Raw genomic sequence first — 26,250 nt, forward strand, 5'->3', positions numbered from 1 at the left:
AACAATAGTGCAGAAGTGGAAAAAATGATTCTTCATCATAGAGACTTCTCTATCGTTTTTAAACAGGAGAAATAATTACATTCTTTAAACCAAGATGCCTTCTTTTCTGTAGAAAAGACATCCGTAGAAGACATAGAAATTTCACCAAAATGTAAAGCAGATTATATACATATATTTTACATTCAATATATACTGTAACAATACATTATTGCTAAGATAGTTTATTATCAGTTTCTGGAACATGCATAGAATAGATTTGGGAACACAGCAAAATGTGAAGAATTCAAGCCAAGCTTGGGAGTCTTACATAGTTTCAGACTTTAATGGTGAAATTATTAGATGGATAGATAGATAGATAGATAGATAGATACATAGATCGATTAACCGATTGACCTCAGAAATTGAGAGTTTCTAAATTCTATTTTGAGGTGTAAGTGATTGCTTTTCCTCTTCGTTCCCCCCCCACCCTTTTTGCTTCTTTTTGGCTTGATTTGGCCAGTGAAATCTGACAAAATCAGAAAAGTGGGCTCAGTGTGAAAAGGCAGTGTAAAAATGAAAAGATGAGCATCTCTACACAGCGTCTTACTGTTGTTCTTTCAGTATTTTATGAAAGTAAGATTTCTGAACCTCAGCCTGATTGATATTCATGCTGGAAAATTCTTTGGGTTATTATTATTATTATTATTAAGGTTTTATTTTATTTAATTAGAGAGAGAGACAGAGAGCACATGAGTGGGAAGAGGGGCAGAAGGAGAGAGAGAAGAGGTAGAGCAGCAGACTCCACACTGAGCGTGGAGCCTGAGATCATGACCTGAGCCAAAGACAAGAGTCTGATGCTTAAATAACCGAGCTACCAGGCACCCCTGGGCTGGAAAATTCTTTGTTGCAGGAACCAACCTGTATATTGTAGAAGGCTTAGCAGCACCCCTGGCTTCTGCCCACTGTAGGCTAGTAGCTAGCACTTGAGTTTTTTTGTTGGGGAGTGGGTGGGTTGTGGTAAAATATACATAACATCAAAAGTATCATTTTAATCATTTTAAAATATGCACTGCAGTGACAGTACATTTGTATTGTTGTGCAACCATGGCCAGCATCCATCTCCAGCAGTTTTCCATCTTCCCAAATTGAAACTTCATACCTATTCAGCAATAACTTGCCTTTCCCACCTCCCCCAAGTCCCTAGTAATCTCTACTCTGCTTTCTATTTCTGTGATTTTGACTACTCTAGGTGCTTTACATCAGTGAAATCATACAATATTTGGGTTTATTTTGCAACCAGCTTATTTCACTTCGTGTAATGTCTTCGAAGTTTGTTTATGTCATAGCATGTCAGAATTTCCTCCCTTTTTAAGGCTGAATAATACTCCATTTGACAGATACACTACATTTATTATTTCATTCATCTGTCAGTTGTCACTTAGTTTGGATTCACACCTTTTGTGTCTTGGGAATACTACTGCTGTGAACATGAACCTATGTTCTCAAATATCTATTTGAGTTTCTGTTCTCAGGTCTTCTGAGTATATAGACAGAAGTGGAATGACTGGGTCAAACGTCTCTAGACATTGTCAAATGTCCCTTGAGGGGAAAAACCACCTCTCATTAAGAACTGCTTTCCTAGGGAAACAAACTTCTTTGAGCAAAGGTATTTCCACAGAGCTGAGTTATGAAATTTGCAGTGTAAAAGGAGCATTACAAGCCATCATGAATCATCTCTGTCTCATCACTGAGACTTCTATTTGGCCATCAGCAGTGCTTAGGAACTTGGTCACCCCCAAGGCTACCTAGACTTGCCCTATCATTCTCTCTGTACTCTCTTTTAGTTCACTGTCTCCTTCCCATCATGCTAAGAACATATTCATGTCTCTATATCCTCTATCTTCCACTTGCTAGTCACCCTAAAACATCTTAATAGAGTAATCTATAAAACCTCAACTCCCATTTATTCTTTAATCAATTAACATCTGAAACTGCTTTGAATACAATCACCTAATTGCTCGATTCAATCATGTTTTCTCTTATCTTTATTCTAGACAGAGTCTTAGCAATATCCAGTGCAACCCGACCTAACACTCCAGTGGGTCATTTATTCAACAAGCATTTATTGCACTATGTATCACCTTGTAATAAAGAATATCATTGGCCTTTGTCTCTGGTTCTGGAGGGTAACTTCCAAACCCTTAGAATTTCGTAAGTAAGGAGGTGTGTCTTTGTTAATCATGGTGTACCCCTCAGATCACACTTGAAATTATGCATGGAAGTAGACTCCCAGATATTTATGCTAATGAAATGGGCCAAGATGGGGGCTGGCTATGCTGGAAAGACCAACCATGAGATTAGACTTTGGGGCTTTGAGCCACATGAGATAAGCCTGAGCTCTGAGGAAGTGGGTGAGGCTAGAGATTAAGTCATATATGTAATGACTGAGCCAATCTTGCTTTTATTAATGAAATTCTGATAAGAATTCTGGATACTAAAGTTGAGGTGATCTTCCAAGGCAAACACTCTGTATATTGGCCCACATGGGTGTACTGAGAGCCTAACATGCATCCTGAAGACAAAGAAGCTTCACAGTTGGGACCTTCTTTGATGTTCTCTATGCTTTTTCTCTGGGCTTGTTCTGATTTGTGTTCTTTTGCTATAATACAACTATGATCATTTAGTACAGTACTTACGATCATTAAGGTACATGAAGTACCTTCCTGAGTTTTGTGAGTGGCTTCAGTGAATTTTCAAACCTGAAGGGGTCATGGGAAACTTCGAATCTGTAGCCAGCTGGATGTAGGTAGCCTCAACATGTGACTGGTATTTGAAATGAGGGCAGTTTTTTTTTTTTTTAAGATTTTTATTTATTTATTTGACAGAGATCACAAGTAGACAGAGAGGCAGGCAGAGAGAGGAGGAAGCAGGCTCCCTGCTGAGCAGAGAGCCCGATGCAGGGCTCGATGCAGGGCTGGATCCCAGGACTCTGGGACCATGATCTGAGCTGAAGGCAGAGGCTTTAACCCACTGAGCCACCTAGGTGTCCTGAAATGAGGGCACTTTTATGGAGGACTGTGCTCTTCGCCTGTGAAGTTTGGCTTAACAACTAGGTACTTAGTACCAGAAATCATTATGGTCGCTCTGAGAGACTGATTCTTCAATTCCATGTCAAATAAAACATTGATTCCTAGCCTCATGGAACTTATAAAGAGATACAGAGATATCAAAATACAAACAGAAAACCAAACATAGAAACTCCTCTGGGTACAAACGAGTTGAATTTCCAAAGACTTTTTATAAGTCTATTGTTCCTAAGTCCAAACGATGCCACACCAGTGATGAACATATGCACATCAATTAATGTTAGGTTTCACTTTGTTTCTATCATAATCCTATGCCAATAATTAGTAGTTTTCATCATCCTCGCTGCTTGTACATTCATTGGACATAATGAGATTAATAATGCTCCTAAAACACCTTGAAATTAAGCACAAACAGAACAAGCACTCAAGAACTAAGAAAAATGGAAACAGGATGACTAAGATTAAAATGACTGTACATGACCACTTCTGTCTTCAGTTGTTGGAGAACAGAGCTGACTTGGCTTTGTTCCAGAGCAAAGCTCTATTTATACCGCGTCTATGGATTTCTTATGTGGGACTTCACAAAGACAGGCTACACATACATCCATAACTGTATCTGGATAAGTAAACGGCCCACAGATGAAAGTGTAGGGAAGTCTTCTCAGTGACCTGAAGGTCAAGCAGAAATTAGGCGGAGTGGGGAGAGGTTCCACTGAAGGAAGAAATTTTAACAGGTACAGAGATCCTAAGGTAGGAAAGAGTTTGGCACTTCAGAGACAAAGGAGAGTCTCTGGAGAGAATGTGTCTGGGAATGAGGAAGCAATTAGGCGAAGGGGTCTGCCTCAGCAAGTCGGCACCAAGTCTCAGGTATCAGAGGTTGGTGATAGCCAATATATTTGGGTAAATACTATGGTTAATACTGGGAAACAGGCCAAACCAGTCACATCACACGGGTGTGAGCCTACAGGGGAATAGAGATGTGTGTGTGTGTGTGTGTGTGTGTTTGCGCGCGCGTGCACGCTTGCTTGTGTGAATGAATGACTTAGAGCTATAAAAACTGAGGGTCAGAGCCACTGCGTGGCTCAGTGGGTTAAGCCTCTGCCTTTGGCCCAGGTCATGGTCTCAGGGTCCTGGGATCTAGCCCTGCATCGGCTCTCTGCTCAGCAGGGAGCCTGCTTCCCCCCCCTCTCTCTGCCTGCCTCTCTGCCTACTTGTGATCTCTATCAAATAAATAAATAAATAAATAATATTAAACAAAAAAACAAAAAAAAAATTAAAAAAAAAAAAACCTGGGCATTGATAATAGGGAGACATCAGACTTGGATGGAATGAGGAGCTGTATGAATACTTGCCACGAATTATTTTAGTTAATGTTTAATCATAACACCAAGACAGGTGTTATTACTGTGAATCCATTTTAAACAAGAGAAAGGCATAAGGTCAAATGATTAGACTGGGATTTGAACTCAAGCAGTGTAGGCTTCAGAGCCCTCTCTGCTAACTTCGTTTCTGAAAATCATGCCCGCATCAGCACGTGCCACAGTGGAAATGCGCTCCCTTTCCCCGTGCACGGTGGACCCGTTGTGAAAACGAGAAGATTGTGGCTGGATTTCCACACATCGGCCTCCGGGCAACAGGGGCTATGAACTGCTCCCACTGCCAGCCCTGAGCCAGGCATCCGCACTTGGGTCTAGCAAGTAAGCGATGAAACCCAAGTTCTCTAAGAATTAAACGCATATTTGAGGAATGAATTTCTTAGAAGACTGGGCTTTGTTCAAGTGAAGAGGATTTGGCTTGTGGAGGGATATTGAGATATCGATGCAAATGACACTGAATTTCAACTCCTGGCTGATGAAGGCGAGACTCTCTCAGCTCTACGAAGTCCTCCAGCTCATGGTGGCTTTTCATTTCCATCATGGGCACCATCTAACCTGACCCTTCCGTATGCAAGTTGAAGCTTTTCTAAACTGATCTCATTTCTTTTCATTTGGTATCGGTTTAGCATCCAAACTGTCCAAATCAAGCCTTGTCAAAGTTACTTAACTATATTTCCCAAAATTCTCCAATGTTTCTGTAGTGCTAGTCATGCTGATAGTCCCATATTCCCCCAAACATCTTGTGCCTTCCCACTTGAGTGCACATTTAGTAAAAAATAGTCTTATCCATTTTACTCCATTTTTCGAGACCATTTCTACATTCTTTCACTTCCTTCTAGATTAGCCATTGTCTGTGTGAGGAAGTTTTTGCACATCTTTATATTTATCCTTTATTATATCCTGCTTCAGTTTTTCCCTAAATGTTTGTTTGTGCAGACACACCATTTACACGTGATAAACTCCTGGGGACCATAGAGATTGGAGGTGGTTCTACAGAGGTAACAATGAATAGCATCATGTCACATTGTCAGAAATGTATTTCCTCTTTGATTCTTTTTCAGTAATTGGAATTAGGACAGGAAAAAGTATCTGTTTTTTACCAAATGTATATTTAACACCTGTATATCTCACAAGCCTCCCCACATAGAGATGAAAATCCCTTAGTATCTGTATAGAATATTGTGAAACATTTCATTGTATTTACTTTTGTAAATATAAAAGCAAGGAAAGTAAGAGAAATAAACCATGCACTATAATAATATACTTTTAAAAATTGATAGATTTAAATTAAAATATAAATAAACCTTATAAATTGTGTAAATACTAATGCAGTCTGTATGTAAAGTTGTCACCGTGAAGCATATAATTCACCAAGGTAAGGATAGTCTTAAGAAGAAATAATGGACGATGGGAAGAGCATTGATTGGATATTGAGAAATCTTGGCTCTGGCAATGAGAGCTAAAGAGGACAAGTTCAGGAGTCATGTCACCTGGTTCTACCATCTGTGTAAACTCAAATGAGTACTTACACTTTTAGGGAGCACTGTCTAATAGAACTCTCGGTGATGTTGTTCTTAGTGTTCTATAATTTGAGGTGAATGCTACAGTAGCCACTATTGAGCACTTTAAATTTGGTCTGTGCAACAGAGGGACTGAATTTGAGATTTTATTTAAATTAATTTAATTTTAATAGCAACACACGGCTAGAGGCTACTGATCACACAGTCCAGCTCCAAGAATCAGTTCTCTCATCTATAAGATAAAGATAATAATAACGCTTGCTTCAGGAGATCATTTGGAAATTAGATGAGATAAGGCACATGGCATACATAGCTTAGTACTTTGCATAGAAAAAAACTTAATAATTGTAACAATATATTTAACTAACTTTATTGGTAACTTGTTTCACATCTCAGTAACTCAGAGACTGGTGCGTTTGTATTTTAATTAAATGGTGTCTAAAATCATCTGAGTACTGATGTACCGGGTTCAGTTTTGTCCTGAGACCCAAATGTAGGATCATAGTAAAGGCTCCATAAGTAGGAGCAAAGGAAGGCTTTTGTTGGGGGCAGATTCTTTTTTTTTAATCTAATTTGAACTCAGTTTCAAATTTCTTAGAGTTTGTGAAAGATTAAATGTCTTAGACAATAAAAGAAAATACAGGATGACCAAGCAAAACTTTGAGTAAATTAAGAATATTGCTTTCTACGAAGAGGGATCTATGCTGAATGTCAACTTTGTTGAGTTGATTATGCAGTGTGTTAAAGTTTCTGATACTCTGGCCTGACTGTATCAAAGTGCTCCCTCCCTTAATAATGAGAGTTGCCATTTATTGAGAGTTCCTAGGGGGCCTACTGTCTGCCCACTTATTACAACAATTTATTCTACAACAGTTTATTCTACAACAATCTTACAACACGTGTGCTGTTATCCCTGATATAGGTCAGGAAATGAGCCTCAGAGAGTTCAAATGAGTCATCCGAGGCCCTACACCTAAAAGTACTATCTAACCCCCCCTAGTTTTAAAGCTTGCTGACCTTTCCCCTACAGTCCATTCTTCAGGCACATCTAATGACTTTATAATAGTTACGCCAAATAATAATAACGTGCAATCCTTACAGAAGCCAATTAACGTATAGTTTGGTTTCATCTGAATCTATATATTCTTCAGAATTCTTTTCCAAAGCTGTGGCCAGGGATTGTGATTTTATTTGCATGGTTCAGAGGGTTCTTCTGTAAAGGCTAGAAAAGAAATTGTTACAGTATCGCTATGGCTTTCATAGTTAACATGTGTTGGCAATTCTTCAGCATCAGGATCTAAGTGGTTTACTTGAGAAATCATATTTTATCCTCTTAGCCCAACCAATTACCTGCAATTCTTTTTTTTTAACATCTTAATTTAATTTTATTTTTTTCAGTGTTCCAAGATTCATTATTTATGCACCACATCCAGTCGATACCTGCCATCTTTTTTTCTCCATACCTGCCATTCTTATACCTATTTTATTGACAAGTAAACTGAGTACCGAGGGAAAACCATTTTCTAAGATCACCCACATGCAACTAAGATTTGGACGCAGGCAGCATGACAGCGACATCCAGGCTGTGAGCTAGTACACTCTACTACCTCCTGGTAATGTCTGTGTGAGGTCTGAGTACCGGTCAGTACTAGCTCTCCAGTGCTGGACTCGGGTTTCTCCAACAACTTTCTTACCATAACCGGAGTCTTTTTGCTGTGTCACCCATAATACTTTTCTTCTCCGTGTCTCTCCCTCTCTGGCTGACCTTTTGCACCACTCAACTCCGATTCCTTTTCTCTGCTTATTTTTACTGTCGGGATACTTACGTAACGTTAGGAAGTGTGTGAGTTTTCTGCCAAAAAAGAAAAAAAAATCTTTATCAACAGGAATAGTGAACTTTCAAAACACCTGGAATAGAAAACTGTGAATTCAAAAGGAAAAAAGCTCAAATCTCAATTCCTTCTTTATTTTGCCGGTATAGTTTTCAAGAGAAAGAGAAGCTATGTTGTTCTAAAGCAGCAACATTTTATTTTCTGTTGAGAGAATTTGGTTTAAAAAATCTATAATCTATATGACTTTATGCTTTTAGGAAAAACTGTCATTTTTAGGACTCCGATATTTAAGGATAATAATGAGAAATATTCAAGGGAAACACTAAACATTGAGGGGAAAAATACATTTTCTGTGTCGAGGAAAAGATATTTCTGTGTTGTAAGTGGGCCAAATTATGAGAATTATTCACAGACTTTTTTTTTTAATAGCACTTACCAGAGCAGTTAGGATAATCTATGCTCTATTGCATCATGTGGTACTTTCAGGATTTGGCATTTAAGTACGATACGTGCTAAATTGAAAATATCTTCTTGTTAAAAAGAAAGAAAGAGAATTCTATGAGAGGTTATTCACCTGTCAGAGGTTATCAGAAGTTGTAATTCAGGAAAAAAAAAAAAAAAAGAAGAAGAAGAATGTAAAGACAGAGGTTGCCCAGGAGATTAATGTTACTTAGTAAACTTTTGGTTTCCTTAGTGGGGCTTCCATTTGACAGGCAAAGAAGTGACACACTTTGACGAGGACAGCCATGAGAATCCACGGTAAACGTAAAGGCATTCAAGTCATTCTTAAAATTTGTACAGAATATGCAAAATTTGTAGAATTTATAGAGAATATGTACAGAATATACAAAAAGCAAGCTACGATTAATCAATAGTTTCTTTTCTTCCATTGCAGCCAGGCTAGGGAGGATGGAATAAAGTCAGATGCTATTTACTGAACTCTATCATTTGTAAGTTTATAGGAGAATTTATATTTATTCTAGCAACTGCTTTGGGCACATGCTCTGAGGTTCTATAAACTGTAAGTCTCTGTGTTTCTGCAAGCTGTGAGATTTCACCAGGGAGGAAATAATATATAATAGGCAATATGAATCATATTTTTATCTGATGTCAACATTACAAAAAATGTGTTGATTTTAATAAGGTAAACCATAGGAAATTGTCAATATTTGACCATTTTTGATTTACAAAATGTCAATTTAATATGGTTCAACCTAATATTTTAAAATGTGAATAAAGCACAAGGCAAAGGTATTATTTTTGGATTCTAACTGTAATGGGAACAGCACTGGAATTTGTTCCAGTTACAGAAGTTATGGTGATTTGAACACTTTTACCTCAGAACTGTATTTGGAAGTGATGGGCTGAGAAATAAACAGAACTTAAAGTGTTCTCTGACATTCTTAAGTATTGTATCAGACTTGTTCGCCATAGAAGACACTTGGAAAATTGTCATAGACCCAAACAAACAAATCGTAAGTTAGATAATGCAAAACATCTAGTGTTTGGGTTGAATGTTTTTGTGTCAATCTCAACTGCATTAAACAACAAAGAGAAGCATAGGTAGCTTTTCCTCCAAAGAAACTCTATAGCCATACAAAGGGTCTCTTGTTTATATACTAATAGTTAGCTTAATTAAAACAAGACAGAGGGGTGCCTGGGTGGCTCAGTAGGTTAAAGCCTCTGCCTTTGACTGAGGTCATGATCTCAGGGTCCTGGGATGGAGCCCTGCATCGGGCTCTCTGCTCAGCGGGGAGCCTGCTTCCCTCTCCCTCTGCCTGCCTCTCTGCCTACTTGTGATTTCTCTCTGTCAAATAAATAAGTAAAATCTTAAAAAAAAAAAAAGAAAGAAAAAGTAACACCATACATTAGGAATTACATAAGACCTTGGTCCCTTGATTTAAATGTATGGGATTCACTTTATCATTCAAACTATAGAAACACCTCTCCAAGAGAGAAAACGAAGTGACTCACCATGAGTTTCACTACTAAACATCAAAGGTCATTTAGTTCCCAGAAAGAACATTTAGTAAACCAGCAAGTTATCCTTCTCCGCATTTTTTATCTTGAAATATTTCAAACCTACAGAGAAGTTGCAAAGTAGTACAATGGTTTTCCCTACATTCACCTAGATTCACCAATTGTTTGTTACTATTCTGTTTCCTCTCTCTCTCTCACTTTCTCATCCCCCTCAACTGTTCTATCCTCTCTGACAACCATAAATAAACAAAGATATATTTTAAGGTTATTTTCAGAGGTTTTGAATGCTCTTCACGTCAGGTGTGGACCTCTCCCTTTCTCCAGTTTAACTAATCTGTCAAAGATTCCTAGATTCATTTCTGTCTTTGGAAAGCACCAGCTTACCTCAGGAATTCACTCTTAATCCAGCTCACTCCATACCTCAGCGTTCTAAAGTTCATTCCTTCAAGAGAGAGGAAGCAGGGATGGTAATTTTATCATTTATCCACAGGCATGTAGGTGGCAGCAACGACTATACACTCAGTGTCCTCAGCAACGAAACAAAGCTCCATCAAATCAGTTTAGAGGGGGAAGGGGTTATATTACCTTCCTCCTATCAAGGCAAGGTCTAACTTTCTCAGCAAAATCCTGTGGGGAGTTTATGTGCTCTTCTCACCTGATTGGGGGGCCTTTCCTGGATAACCCTAATGGATCTCCTTGCCTCCAATTCTTCCCTCTCCTCCAACTCATCCCGCTCACAGATGCCAGCTCAGCCTTCTGGCAACTCTACTTTGATCATGTCACTACCCTGGCCAGATATCATCACTGATGTTTTATGTCCAACAGGATAGATTTCAAATGTCTTCATCTGGTAGGACCCGGTATGGCTGTATCCGTTGTTGAAATGTTGCAATAGTTCCATACTGATTGGTAAAGAGAAATCCTCTACTTACTGACTCTGTAAACTACCTCGTGATCCAGACTGGTAGCTATGGCAGAGAGTAATGGCGTTTGGGAATGGTGCTGGTGTGATGACGTGTGGTATTGGTAATTGCCTAGGGACTTAGGTAGTGAAGTAGGGCCAGTGGCGAAGCCCGTGTAGCTACTATTCCCTTGAAACCAAGATATCATGCTTGTTTTAGGTCTTACCTTTAGATCATGCATCCAGTCTGTGAAAAATAAATAGATAAAAGTCTCCCATGCATCAAAAAGGGTGAACCCTCTTGCACTCTTAGTGGGAACATGAACTAGTGCTGCCACTCTGGCAAACAGAATGGAGCTTCCTCAGAAAGTTGAAAATAGAGCTCCCCTGTGATCCAGTGATTGCACTACTCGGTATTTACCCAAAGAATACAAAAATACTCATTTAAAGGATACATATATATATATATATAGTGTATATATAGTGCATTTCATTTATATATATAAATATATATATATATTTATATATAAATATATATAAAACTCCATCATAAAAAAGAATGAAATCTTGCCATTTGCAATGAAGTGGATGGAACTAGAGGGTAATGTACTAAGAGAAATAAGTTAGAGAAAGACGAATACCATATTATTTCACTCATATGTGAATTTAAGGAATTAAACAAATGAGCAAAGGGAAAGAAAAGTGAGAGAGGCGACCTGAGAAACAGACTCTTAACTATAGAGAACAAACCGATGGTTACCAGCGGGGAGGTGGGTGAAATAGGTGACAGGGATTACGGAGTGCGCTTTCGTGATGAGCACTGGGTACTGAATGGGAGTGTCAAGTCACTGTATTGTACACCCAGAACTAATATTATACTGTATGTTAACTAACTGGAATTTAAATAAAAATTTAAGAAAATGTTTCGCATGTGCCACCATCAGCACTGCTACAATATTGTCGAGCCCTCTATCAGCTCAACCGTCACATCCATACGTCGTCCTCCACTGACCAGCCAGAAGGATCTTAGCGCTTATGTCCAAACATACCAGGACACAGCTTAAAACTGCCTGTGTCTTCCTTGCACATAGTAGATGAATATCTAACTTCGGGACCATGGTCTACAATGCCAGATAGGGCTGCCTAGCCCCTTCTTCCTCTCTCCCCTTGCCCTACCTGCGCTGGCTGGATCTCCACCCCTCAACTATTCTGAACTTGTAGACTTCTCAAGACCTTAAGCATTTTTTCATTTGCTCTTCTTCCCACCTGGAATGAACTTCATACATTTGGCTTCGTGACTGCCTTCTTCTCATAAGCCAGGCCTTTGTTCCAAATCAGTTTCTCAGAGAGGCTTTCCTGGGCTTGTTTTGAAAACCCATATCTCCCCTATTCCATAACCCCATTTCTTTGTTGTATCTCAGAACACTTGAAATCATCTTACATACCTCTTTGTTTTTATGTTTGTTTTCTATCTCCCTCTGCTAGACTCGAAGTTTCTAGAAGACAGCTTTCTCTGGCTTGTCATTGCTTTCTCCTGGCACACAGAATAGTGCCTGACCTGATACACATTTGTTGACTGACTGTCTGATTGACAAAAGCACAGAGCACAGTGCCCAGCATGTAGTAAGTACTCAGTATCTCTTAGCTATTTTGTCACCATCACAGGCCTCTGTTAAGTTATATATCTGTTGGCCTCCCTTCCTCTTTTGGCTCCATCTTTCTCACTTTCATTTTACTATTATTTTTTTCTCTCTCTCAGTTTTATATCTTAGCACCAGTAGTAAGCTTGGCACTAAACTGATTTTGTTGACTCTATTTTTATTACAATAAATAATAATCAAACTTTTATGTAGCTTTGATACTTTGGAGGGTAGCTTTATCCCCTTTTTTCCTTTCGATTTTGACTTTGGGAAAAGGAAGAATCAGATTTCTTGCTAAAAATTGGCTATAAATTTTTCAAATTATGCATATTTCCTATAAAACAAATGTAAACTGGCAGTCTGGAGGTTCAATATAGCTCTTGGATGTGATTTGTTTTGCTCAGCAACATATTAAAGTTTTTTCAGCGTACATTTAAAAATTAAAAGGATTCACAGTTTTACTTGGAAAAAAGGAAATTACATTTTTGGTTTCTCTTAAAAAAAAAGAAAAGAAGAAGATCTGGATATAGTGAGCTCAATTTCATGCAACAGTTGGCTGGATCACATCATGAGCCTTTGAGGTTGCCCTAGTCCCAACTTATTCTTTCTCTTTCATTTGTTACGTGCCTAGGTCCCTAGAAGAATTTGAGCTTGTAGCTCCCATTGTAAAGAATGTTTCCTTATGGGAAATTTTTGTTTATTTGTTTTACACTTTGCTAGATGGAATTAGAATTTCCCAGCTCATTTGATCCAGGGTCCTGGTTTCATTTGATGAACTAGGAGTTAGGGTAGGTGATTTAAGAAAGACACCTAATTTAGATACAATGGGGGGGGGGCTGGGGTGGCATAAGGTAGGAAAGGGACAGATTTTTTTATGGGACAAGACTTTTATTCAACCTTATGGTTGCTCTATATTCAAAAAGAATACATAATTACAAATTTTATTTTATTTTTTTAAAGATTTATTTATTTATTTGACAGACAGAGATTACAAGTAGGCAGAGAGGCAGGCAGAGAGAGAGAGAGGAGGAAGCAGGCTCCCTGATGAGCAGAGAGCCTGATGCGGGGCTCGATCCCAGGACCCTGAGATCATGACCTGAGCCGAAGGCAGAGGCTTTAACCCACTGAGCCACCCAGGCGCCCCCACAATTACAAATTTTAAAAATTAGTGTCTTTCCCAGGACATTGAAAGAGGCTAGATCAATGTCATAGGCTTGAGGTTTAGGAATCATGAATTCTATAGAAAATCCACTTCTGACTGGAGTGAGAAAGGAAAGAGAAGGAAGCTCTATAAGGGAAGGAAGAAAGTTTTCTAAACAATCATTTAGGCATGAAAATCTGTGCTTACTACAATATCAAACATGAAATTGAAGACCTGCTCCGTTAAACTGATAGAGGCTGAAGCACGGGCTTTATGCCAAAGCTACTGTTTCTTTTCTTTTTTTTTTTTCTTTTATTATCCACTTTATTCTGAGGGTAATCCTTTTCTTGGATCTAAGAATTCTTATATCCCCTGCAGCCCGAGTTTCCCAGGCTCCCATGGCAGCTGGCTTTGGCTAAAGGGAGCCACTGACTTGAGGTGGGAGTGTGGAAGGAGCCAGGGAGTTTCTCCCCCTCCCTCTCTGTCTGGGTGTCTGGGTGTACCTCGAGAAGCAGCTGTCTCCTCAGTGGCTCTGTCTACCTTTGAATGAACTCTTCATGGGTCCAACTTCCAACAAGAGATTTCTGCCTCAAGCTCTGCTCATAAGCCCCTTTCCTTTGCCTCCCGACCCGAGGGGTGGTGGACATTGCTGCTGGTGGCTCATCTCTGGGACTGCTCTCCCTTTGGCTTTTCAGCTCCTCTGTCATCCGTGTAATTAATTCCATGCATTAAAATCCTCTTGTTTTAAATACTCAGAGTGGATTCTCTTTTCTATTGGAATTTGACTGCTATTGAGACATTTTTGTGTAGTCTTAGTACTATGCTGTACTCATGCTTAATTCTATCATCTTATTATACTTATGATAAAATTTTGAATATAAAATCTTTATACATTTGTCACCATATTCTTTATGTCATGAATTTGGTTTGTTTGTTGGTCCATTTGTTTGATAATTTGAAGGTATCTTTTAACTATCCAGCCTATGATAAACTTTGTTTGCATAAAGGAGTGATCTTCCTTTTGCAGATGCTATTCATAGAGTAAATCTTATGAATGAGGTACTGAAATACCAAAGTAGTTCCCAAATATTATTTTTATAAAGCATATGCACTTACTATGGATCTAACATAAAACCTGTATTGGTTGTTGGTATAATGAATCCTCGATTGTAATGAGTATTTTTTTATTATGGAAAATTTCAAACATACACAGAGTAAATAAAATTGTATAATGAACCCCAGGGTTACCATCACCCAGTTTCAACAATGTTCAACATTCTGACATTTTGTATCATCTATACCTTCATCCCACCACCACTCCTCCACATATGTAGATTTTTCAGATTGACTTCTTTTACTTAGTAATATGCGTTTAAGTTTCTTCCATGTCTTTCCATGGCTTGATAGGTCATGTCTTTTCTTGCCTTGCCTTGCCTTTCTCTTCTTCCCTTTCCTACCTCTCCCCCTCTCTTTCCTTCCCCTTTTCTCCCACTTCCTTTCTCTTCTCTTCTCATCCCTCCCCTCCCTGTCCTTCCCCTCCCCTCCACTCCCCTTCCCTTCTTTCTTTTTCATGCTGAGTAATGTTCATTGTCTGGAATGTTATTTATCCATTCACCTACTGAAGGACATCTTGGTTCCTTCCAAGTTTGGGGAATTACAAATAAAGCTGTTATAAATATCCATGTGCAGGCTTTTCGTGTGGATTTAAGTTTTCAACTTTGGGTAAATACCAAGGAACATGATTACTGAATTAAAAGCTTATTAATAATTGATCAAGTTTTTTTTTCAATGAGATGTAAGATTATTCAGATTGTCCATTTTTTCTTGTGTAAGTTTTTGTAGATTATACTTTGAAGGGATTGGTTCATGGTATCTAGGTTACCAAATTTATGGGTATAGAATTTTTCACAATTCCTTTTTTATATCCGTGGGTCCTATATGAATGTTCCTTCTTTCATTCTTGACATTAGTAACTTGTAAACTTGTCTTCTTTTTTCTTAGTTTGCCTGCTTAGACACTTACCAATTTTATTGATCTTTTCAAAGAATCAGTTTTTAATTTCATTGATTTTCTCAAATGATTCCATTTTTTATTTATTCGTGCTTCAATTTGTAGTCTTTATTTTTTTTCCTGATTACCTTGGATTTAATTTGCTTTTCTTTTTCTAATATCTTATGATGAAAACTAAGATTATCAACTTAGATTTATCAATTTTTAGATCTTTCTACCTCTCTAATATAGAAATCCAATACTATAAATTTCCCTTTAAGCATAGCATCTCACATAACATTGATAAATTATTTTAAATTTTGAGTTAAAATTTTTTTAAATATCTCTTGAGATTTCTTGTTTGACCCATGTGTGATTAGAACTATGCTGTTTAATCTTCAATAATTCTCCTGCTATCTGTCTGTTTTTCCTTCCTTTAAATTTGTTAAGACTTGTTTTATGACCCAGAATATGGTTTGTCTTGAATGTCGCAAGGGAGCTTGAGAAGAATTCTTATTCTGCTGTTGTTAGATGAAGTCATCTAGAGAAGTTGACTACATCCAATAATTGATGGTCTGTTGAGTTTAACCATGTATTCACTGATTTTCTTCTGTTGGATTTTTCTATTTCTGAGAGAGAGAGAGATGTTAAAGTCTCTAACCATTCTAGTGCATTTCATTTATTTCTCTTTGCAGTTCCATCAATTTTAGCCTCGTGTATTTTGATGCAGTTGTTAGACACATACACATTAAGGACGGTTATATCTTATTGGAGTACTGAACTCTTTTCCAATATGTAATGCCCCTCTTAATCCCTGATAATTTTCCTTGCTCTGAAGTCGGCTCTATCTGAAATTAATGTAACTATTCCTGCTTTCTTTTGAATAGTGTTACCATAGTGTATCTTTATCCATTTAATTTTAATATAGATGTTACTTTATTTGTAGTCAATATGTAGTTGGGTTTTTTTTTTTTTAATCTGCTCTATAATCTCCTGTCTTTTAATTGATATATTTTAGACAATTGCCGTTTAAGGTGATTATTGATACAACTGGGTTAGTATCTACCATATTTGTTACTCTTTTCTATTCATTGCCATTGTTCCTTGTTCCTATTTTTGTCTTCCTTTACTTATTCTACCTTTTGTGGTTTTACTGAATATTTTATATGATTCCAATTTTTTCCCTTTCTTGGCATGTCAATTGTATTTCTTTTTTCTTTTTTTTACTTTTTTTAGTGGGTTGCAAAAGTTTGCAATATACATTTACAACTAATCTAAGTTCACTTTCAAATGACATTATATTTCTTTACATATACTAACAAAATATTTTAAAATCTCTTTTACATCCCTGTGTCATCACTATCATTCATTTCACTTATATATAAGCATATATACATACATAAACATACATAATCAGATACATTGTTGCTATTATTACTTTGAACGGCTACTTGATAGATCAATTAAGATAAAAAATTATTTTATCTTTACTTATTCACTCTCCAATGTTCACCTTTATTTATGTAGATCTATGTTTCTTGAGCTATATTATTTTCATTTTCTTTGAAGAATTTCTTTTAACATTTCTTTTTAAGGCAAGTCTACTGGCACCAAATTCCCACAATTATTGTCATTTGAAAACGTCTTTCTCCTTCACTTCTGAAGGATTCTTTTTCAGGGTACAGAATTCTAGGTTTTTTTCTCTCAACACTTTAAATATTTCACTCACTTTCTTCTTGCTTTCACAATTTCTGAGGAGTCAGATATAATTGTTTTCTTTGCTCCTCTGTAGGTAAAGTCATTTTTTCCTCCGTTTCTTTTTTGTTTTGTTTTGTTTTTCCAAAATTGCTTTTTGATCTTTGAGTTTCTGAAGTTCTAATGTGGTATGTATGCCTAGTGTAATTTCTTAGCATTTATCCTGCTTTGTGTTCTCCTAGCTTCACAGATCTTTGGTGTGATGTCTGACATTAATTTTGGGAAATTCCCAGTCATTTATTTCAAATATTGCCTCTATTCCTTTCTGTCTTTCTTTTCTGCCTGATATTCCAGTTTTAGGTATCTTCATATCTTTTATAGATGTCCGCAGTCCTCGGACATTGTGTTCTTTTCCTTTGAGTTTTTTTCTCCTTTTTTTTTTTTTTTAAAGATTTCATTTATTTATTTGAGAGAGAGAGAGACAGTGAGAGAGAGCATGAGTGAGGAGAAGGTCAGAGGGAGAAGCAGACTCCCCATGGAGCTGGGAGCCTGATGTGGGACTCGATCCCGGGACTCCGGGATCATGACCTGAGCTGAAGGCAGTCGTCCAACCAACTGAGCCACCCAGGCGCCCTTCTCCTTTTTTCTTAATTGTGATAGTTCCTCATGGCATATCCTCACCCTCGGAGACTCAGCAGCTCTATCCAGTCTATCAATGAGACCATCAGGGGCATTCTTCATTTCTGTTCAGTGTTTGTGACCTCTAGCATTGCTTTTTGATTCTTAGACTTTCCATCTCTCAGCTTACATAATCCATCTGTTTTTGCCCATTGCTTACTTTTTCCATTAAAGCTCTTATCATGTTAATCATAGCTTTAAAAAAAATTTCCTGGTCTGATAATGCCAATGTCCTTGCCACTTTTGACTCTAGTTTTGATGCTTGTTTAGTCTTCTTAAACTATAGTAGATTTTTTGTTTGTTTTGTGTGCATGTGTGTGTTTCGTCTTTTAGTGTGCTTTGTAAATTTTTGTTAAAAGGCAGACATCTAAAAGGAACGGCAGTAAAGAGGCCTTTAGTAACGCGGTGGTAAGGTAGGGTCAGAAAGGGAAGCCTTCTGTAGTCCTGTGTTTTGGTCTCAGTGCTTTGGTGAGGATGTGGCCCTGGACTATGAGCTTCACTAGTGTTTTTCAGTCTCCCCTGCTGTCGGGGACCGCCTCCAGCCGGGAAAGTCCCCGCCATTACAAGATGGCGCTTGGCTCACTGCCAGCAAAATAGCTGCAAGTAAACAACGAACTTTCTGGTGAAGCCCGCCTAAAAGAGGACATAGTCATTGACTGTTTCAAATTTAATCAGCATAGTAACAGGACTCTCATTGGCTCTCCCCATTGCTTGGCCCCTTATTGGTCACCCTGCTGCATATAAGCTAAGGAAGTTGACGAAATAAAGGAGGAATGAAGCATTAACACCGAACCAGGCTTCTTGTCATCCTTGCGGGTCAAGACCGACACCCTGTCTCACTTTAAGTGAGACAGAATGGTTGGGGGGGCTGGAATTGTATATTTCCATTCCCCTAGATGGATGGCTAGAAGGGGCTGGTGGTGGGTATTTCCTTCCTTCCTTCAGGCATCTGACATCATCCCATCAGTTTATGTTCTGGCAAAATAATTTCTTCTGAGTGCAGGCCTTGTTTAGAAGGAAAGAGTTCTGTAGCATATTTCATATCTGTTTCTCTTTCCCTCCCCTCCTGAAAGATCAGGGGATTTTTTCCCCCTAATATTGAGTATGAGGACCCTAGAGCTCCTGAAAGTGAAACACAAAAGTGTGAGGGCTTCCTTATGACTGGGTGCCTCTCCAGTATTTCTCTCTCAGGCTTGTTGTCCGTACTTATAATTCGTTAATTATCGTTCAGGATCCTGGTATTGGTCCCCGTGTAGGTTTCTGCCTGTACGTTTGTGCTCAGTTAAATTGTGATTTGCTGTACTGCTGTCTGTCTCTTCAGTTTAGGGGACAGTAATTTGCCCCATCACCTGATTTCTCTGACAAATATGACTTGTTGATTTCTCTGTTCAATTTTTAAACTTACTGTTAGAAAAAAAATTAAAATAAATAATCTTACTGTTAGGATGAAGACTTTAAATCTTCGGACATACAGACCAGATATCAGAAGTCAAGTCGTTTACTTCTAGAGGCTCAGTTTCATTGTATGCAGATACATTAGTCTGCATTCTCAATAGTAATTAACTTTTTTTAAAATTAAAGGGCCATTCAGAAAAAAAAATCATGTTAATAATACTTTTTTTTTCATTTAAAATGAACATTATTTTATCACATCTTGGTAAATTTAAACCGAATATACTACATTTATAATTTAAACCGAATGTACTACAGAGCAGCAAATATGGAGGCACTTTTCCAATTATTCATGCTGAAATTAGATCTTAGATCCTATAGAGAAGCTGGAGAGAGTCATCCTCTGAGACCAACAGTTGCTCATCAAAGGACAACATTCCATTTTAGGTCTAAAATTACATATATGCTAAAAGCTTATTTGATCCTGCTACCCATTATAAGATATTTAAAGTCCCAGGAGATAAAATACTGATGCTATTTTAGGGGATGGGAAAACTATATAGATAGTTAATTCTATAGTAAATCTCAATGACAGATGTTTCAGAAAACTGAAAACCTGTCCTCTCACAGGGAACTGAGATGATAGTTCACTTTTTAAACTCTTTAATGAGTTTCTGAAAAATGTGAATTTGCTCCTGAGCAAAAAATCTAAATGAGATACGAATATGGAAAAGCTCCAGGGATGCCACATCACCTGCAGAGCTCACCAGTTGCTCGCCAGAGACCAGAGTATTTCAGACCTTCATAGAAACTTTCTGTGAACATGAGTGAGAGGGAGGGAAGCATGCGTGGCTACTGGGCTTTTTTTTTTTTTTTTTTTAAGATTTATTTGTTTGTTTATTTGAGAGAGAGAGAGAGCACATGGGTTAATGAGCAGGGGGGAAGGGCAGAGGGAAAGGGAGAAGAAGGCAAGCAGACTCCCGAGCACAGGCATGAAGGGGCATGATCTCATGACCCTGAGATCATGACCTGATCCAAAATCAAGAGTCAGTCTCTGCACCCACTGAGCCACCCAGGAGCCCCTGAATGGCTACTCAAAGGAGGGGTTTTGTAAGGAGGGTTGAGATTCATTCTAAGTGTTGAGTGGAGCAAAGGGAAAAGGAAGAAAATAATGATCTCATTGGAGCAGAAGAACTAAAAAGATTTTCTGAGGATCATGAATCAAGAGAATGAAATAAGTATGAAAATATTTAGATTTATATGGGCATCCGCTGTTGAAAGTTTGCATTCCACACACTGCTTAAGTGGAGCCAGATTTGCGAAGGTGAAATGTTGGCCTGCTAATCTAATGCATTTCTTATCTTTCGAAGACAAGGAGATATATGCCTAATTTTTATGCAAGGGAAAGCAGATGAAGATGAAGTAGATGTTCAAGTGATGGGGTTGTTGGACCTTTGACTATTCAAACAGAAATCCTTTATCTTCCCCAACACATTGAGTGCCTGTTCCCTTCTGAAAGCGACTGCCTTTCTGCTCCCTATTTTCCTAGTGAGAGAGGAAAATAAACTAATTGCCCCCATAAATTGTATCATGTTCTTCGCCATCTCAATTCCTCAAGGAAAACCCCTTTGTTAGCAAACCCAAACAGAATAAAGGTTCCTCTTCTATGTCCCCAAATACTTGTGCATGTCTGTGCCATAGCCCTTATTTATCACTTTGTATGGCAGTGGGTCTCAACGCTTTGGGTTTTGAGCATAGAATTTTGGCAGAATATTCAAAGGCATTAACTCATATCTATCAATATAACTGTGTTCATTGGGTAGTGCTTCAGCCTTGTGCTGTTATCTGAGAGGGTTGTTTAACTCACTGCTTTATATGCTCAGGAGGCAAATTTCTCAATTTTTTTGGTAAACGCATAATTTCTGAAAAATGATGGCTTAATATTTCATCTTTTACTCTTCACAGTTCTTAAACTGCAATGTGCCGTATTGCATGAGCTTTTCAACACCTCATCTGAGCTCATTGTACATATCGTACTTAGTAATAAATAAGATTTTCCTAATGATCCAACTTGGGCATCATGCTATAGAGCATTCAGAGCACACCAGTGTTATTTCATAGTGCTTGAGAACCACCGTTATACCAAAATAGATTTGTGGGTTTTTTTCCCACATTTATTATGATCAAATGAATGAATGATACGAATTGAGCGTGAGATAAACATAAATATTAAGTCTATATCTTTCAAACAGAGAAATTTAAGGGACCTTAAAAATATGCTGTGCTCTAAAATTTGGGTTTTTAATTTTTAATTCCTATAATTCTTTGATCTAAATCACCACTAATTTCCAGAACATTCTTCTTCTTCTTCTTCTTTTTTTTTTTTTCCCAAACATGCTTGCCCTTTCTTCCTTCCTCTGGTCTCTTTTTGTCTTTGCTTGACAAAACATTCCTTAGTTTTTTTCCTTAAAAATTCAGCTCAGTACAGGGGTGCCTGGGTGGCTTAGTGGGTTAAGCCTCTGCCTTCAGCTCAGGTCTCTGTCAAATAAATAAATAAAATCTTTAAAAAAAAATTTTCAGTTTAGTACAACTCAGAAATTACATAAACATCAGCTTGAGAAACTTCAAAACATTAACCCCCCCCCCCTTTTCTTAAAAACTGAAGAATGTATTTTATGAGGTCTGCCCAGGAGAGTTCATTATTGCAAAGCTGGTTGTGGCACCTAAATAATTAACCTATAACCAATATATGTGTGAAATTATTGCCTTAAGCTCGCCTTAGTGACTGTTTGCCATTAAATTAGTAGAATAAATAATTTACACCAAAATGTAGGCCTGAGATAACGCCATTAAAACTGATAGGACCTGTTCATTAATTTTAAGAAATCAGATGAAACACAATTCCCCAAATGTGAGCTCTTCTGTGGTGGAAACGGTGTGTTAGTTCTATACTTGCATGAAGGAATAGAGGAGGATCCTGAAATTGTTCTGCTGATGCAATGCCTAATTGAGTAAGGTGTGTGTAAAGCATTGTACTAAATATACATGGAAGAAAGGGTGAGTGTCTGCGTGAAGCTTTGGAATGATTAGAAACAAGCTGGTGAGAGTAAAACTTTCTGGGATAGAAAAAAATAGAATTACTTTTTTTTTTTTTAAGATTTTATTTATTTACTTGACAGACAGAGATCACAAGTAGGCAGAAAGGCAGGCAGAGAGAGAGGAGGAAGCAGGCTCCCTGATGAGCAGAGAGCCCGATGCGGGGCTCCATCCCAGGACCCTGGGATCATGACCTGAGCCGAAGGCAGAGGCTTTAACCCACCGAGCCACCCAAGCACCCCTAGAATTACTTCTTTTTTGCTTTCAGTTTATGGCAATGGTTCTTGAACTTTTCTTAGTCTAAAACCATCAAGAATACAACCCCCAACGAAAATCTGATCTGATAAGTCTAGGGTGGGGTCCCAAAATATTCCTCTTAAACAAGCCCTGTAAGTGAGTGATCCTGATGCAGATGGTTAGTGAACCACATTTTAAGAAGCATAATTCTGTGCAATTTGATAGGTTTGTCCACCTTGTCAAAGGACCATTTTTTTTTTAAAGATTTTATTTATTTATTTGACACACAGAGAGAGATCACAAGTAGGCAGAGCAGCAGGCAGAGAGAGAAGGGGAAGCAGGCTCCCTGCTAAGCAGAGAGCCCGATGTGGGGCTTGATCCCAGGACCCTGAGACCATGACCTGAGCTGAAGGCAGAGGCTTAACCCACTGAGCCACCAAGGTGCTCTCAAAGGTCCATCTTGATTACTTGTCTGACTCCAGGAATTAGCTTGGTGCTCTTACTTAAAAAATATAGTTTCTCCCAAGAATACCTTGCACCTAGCTCTGTATGTGAAGTGGTCAAAAAGGCAGGTGGAGCTTTGACTACTTGGGTAGAGGTGGCAGTTTTCAACATTTCACCTCTTAGCACATTCTCTGAAAGTGCTTCTTTGGCAACAATTTCAGGGAAATATATTGAAATACTGGTGGGGACTATGATAAAAAGATGTCAAAGAAAGCAGTACAAACCAAATTTAGAAAGTCTGATACATAATGGAAATAGTGCTCCCAGGGTGAGTATCTTAATCTGTCCAGGCTGTTATAACAAAATGCCACAGATTGAGTATCTCAGACAACAGAAATTTATTTCTCGCACAGTTCTGGGGGTGGAGAAGTTCAAGATCGAAGCACAGGTTGGTTTCCTTCTGGTGAGAGTCCATAATGGGTACTCTCTCTGGATCCTCACATGGTGGAAGGCTGTTAACTCACTTCTGTGTTTCTCCTTTACTCACACACTACTACAGCATTCACAACCCTTCTGACACCAGGTGTATGGATTTTTTCCCTACTGCAAGCAATTCTCTGTGACACCAGCTTCAATTCTTTTTTCTGACTCTAATTGGAGTTAGTATAGACTCTACAGGTGAGAGGTGAATCCTAAGAGATTGTCCCCTACTTCAGATACCAATCTCAAGTAGGAGGTTCCCAGGTCACCTACAACTTCTGCCTAGACTGGTCTATAAATCAAAGGTTCCCATGAAGTAATTGAATCACTTCCTAGAATAGAAACAGAATGCAGGGAAACACTTACTTATGTTTACCAGTTTATTATACAATATGGGATATGGAATAACAGCCAGAAGAAGAGTTAGATAGGGTGAGGTCTGGAAGTGTCCCAAGTGCAGGAACTTTTGTCCCCATAAAGTTGGGGTGTGCTACCTTCTCGGTACATGGATGTGTTGGCTAACCCGAAGACTCTCTGAAACCTGTACTTTTGAGATTTTTGTAAAGATTTCATCACACAGGTATGATGAATCATTATATCAATTTCCAGCTCCTCTCCCCTTCCAGAAAAGTAGGGTGTGGAAGGGTTCCAAGCCTCTAATCATGGCTTGGTCTTTCTGATGACCAGCACCCATCCTGAAGATATCCAGGAGCCACCATGAGTTGCCTCATTAGAAAAAAGACAGTCCCATTACCCAGGAGATTCCAAGGCCTTTAAAAGTTCTGTGTCAGGAACCAGGTCAAATGTCAAATATTAGAATGAAAGATGCTTCTAGGGCTCTTGTCACTCAGGAATTTATAAAAGTTTTAGGAACTCTGTGCCAGGAACCAGGGGCTGAGAACAATGTATGTATTTGTTGTTATTTTTCAGGGACCTAGTAAACTTTTGGGGGCCTCCTTTACAAAGATGCTGATCTTATCCACAAGGGCTTCACTCTCATGACCTAAGAACTTCCTTAAGGACCCACCTCCTTATACCATGACGTTGGACATTAGGATATCAACTCACGAATATTGGGCGTGAGGAGACACAAACATTCACATCAGAGCCGTAAGACAGATAAAAAAGGGTTATGTGGCCTTCTTTATGCTTTGCTTCCCTGTGACCCTATAGGACTGACCTTATTTCCTGGTCTAGACCCTTCCCAAGGATGGTCTCCTATTGTTAGAATCAGGGGGTATCCCAGCCTGGTAGAGGACACAATATCAAACAGGTAGTTTTCAGTCTGATTGTATTACATAAAAGATGCTAAGTTAGCATGTAATAAGGATTGCTAACTCAGTCTGCGGTGCTGGGGGGACTATTGTTGAGGAATTGCTGTTTGAGCTGACAGTTGAAGTCGGTGGAATTTAGCTAAGCCAAGAGTGTGGGAAGGGAGATGGGGGGGTGGGAGGTTTTCATGGAAAGCAAACTGAATGGCGGGGTGACTTTGAGGCAGAAAGCCTAATTTGTGACAAATCTGCAAAACCGGTAAGACTGGATCCTTAGAGACTGATGGGAGATTGGCCGGCAAGGGTCAGACCAAGGAGAACTTTGCAAGTTGCTGAAGATTTAGGCTGAGTGATTAGGCGCTTAATAAATATTATGATGGATATCACGATAATCTCAAGGTTACTAAATTTCCTTGAACTTTGATATGGCGGGCTCTCCTAATTTTCTATCCGCCCCCCTTCTTATACGCGGAAAGGCTCCGGTTTGTTTGTGTTCAGCAGTATATACGGCTCCATATGAATCAAGGTAGGTCTAATACAATTGTGTTTGTTTTCTTCCTGTTTGCCAGCTACCTATGATTCCAGCCTCCCTTGTGTTGATGAGTGGCTTATCGATGGCCTGTATCTGGACAATCAGATGTAAAGGAATGTACACTAAGTGCTTGTATTAGTTTCCTATCGCCACTGTAATAAAGTGCTACCAACTTAGTGTTTTAATGCACAACTCTATTCTTGTAAAGTTCTGGAGCTCCAAAATCTGGAATTAAGTTAAACTGGGCAAATGGGTAGGTATTAGCAAGTCTCTTCCCCCTAATGACTCCAGGAGAAAATTGGTTTCTTTGCCTTTTCTAGCTTCTGATGGCCACCTGCGTTCTTGCCTTATGACTCCTTCCTCACATCACTTCAAGCTCCCACCAGTCATGGTACCACTTACTTCTCTTCTGTGTCAACTCTCCCTCTGCCTCTGTCACATAGGGACACTGGTGATTACATTTTGGGCCCACTCAGGTCATCTAGAATAATCTCTTATCTCAAGATACTTAATCATATTTGCAAGATCCTTTGTCATATAATATTCACAAGTTCTGGGGACTAAGACATGGGTGTGGTGGGTATTATTCAGCTCACTGCAAGGTCTCTGGATAAGTTTTTACTTCCCAATAATTAGAGAACCCCTTTTTTTCAGTCTTTTCCTTCCTTGCTAGGAATTTTGGGGAGAGACTTTATTTTTTGTAGCCGTATTGTTTTAGTAAATTTTTTTTAAAGATTTTATTTATTTTTTGACAGAGAGAAATCACAAGTAGGCAGAGAGGCAGGCAGAGAGAAAGAGAGGAGGAAGCATGAGACCCTGAGATTATGAACTGAGCTGAAGGCAGAGGCTTAACCCACTGAGCCACCCAGGCACACCAGTAAATTTTTTAAAAATATATTTTTCCAGGAAAAAAATATTTTTCCAGGGTACCTGTGTGGCTCAGCGGGTTAAGCTTCTGCTTTTGGCTCAGGTTATGATCTC

The sequence above is a fragment of the Mustela nivalis genome, assembly GCF_964662115.1.
Source record: "Mustela nivalis genome assembly, chromosome: 9".
Taxonomy (NCBI): domain Eukaryota; kingdom Metazoa; phylum Chordata; class Mammalia; order Carnivora; family Mustelidae; genus Mustela; species Mustela nivalis.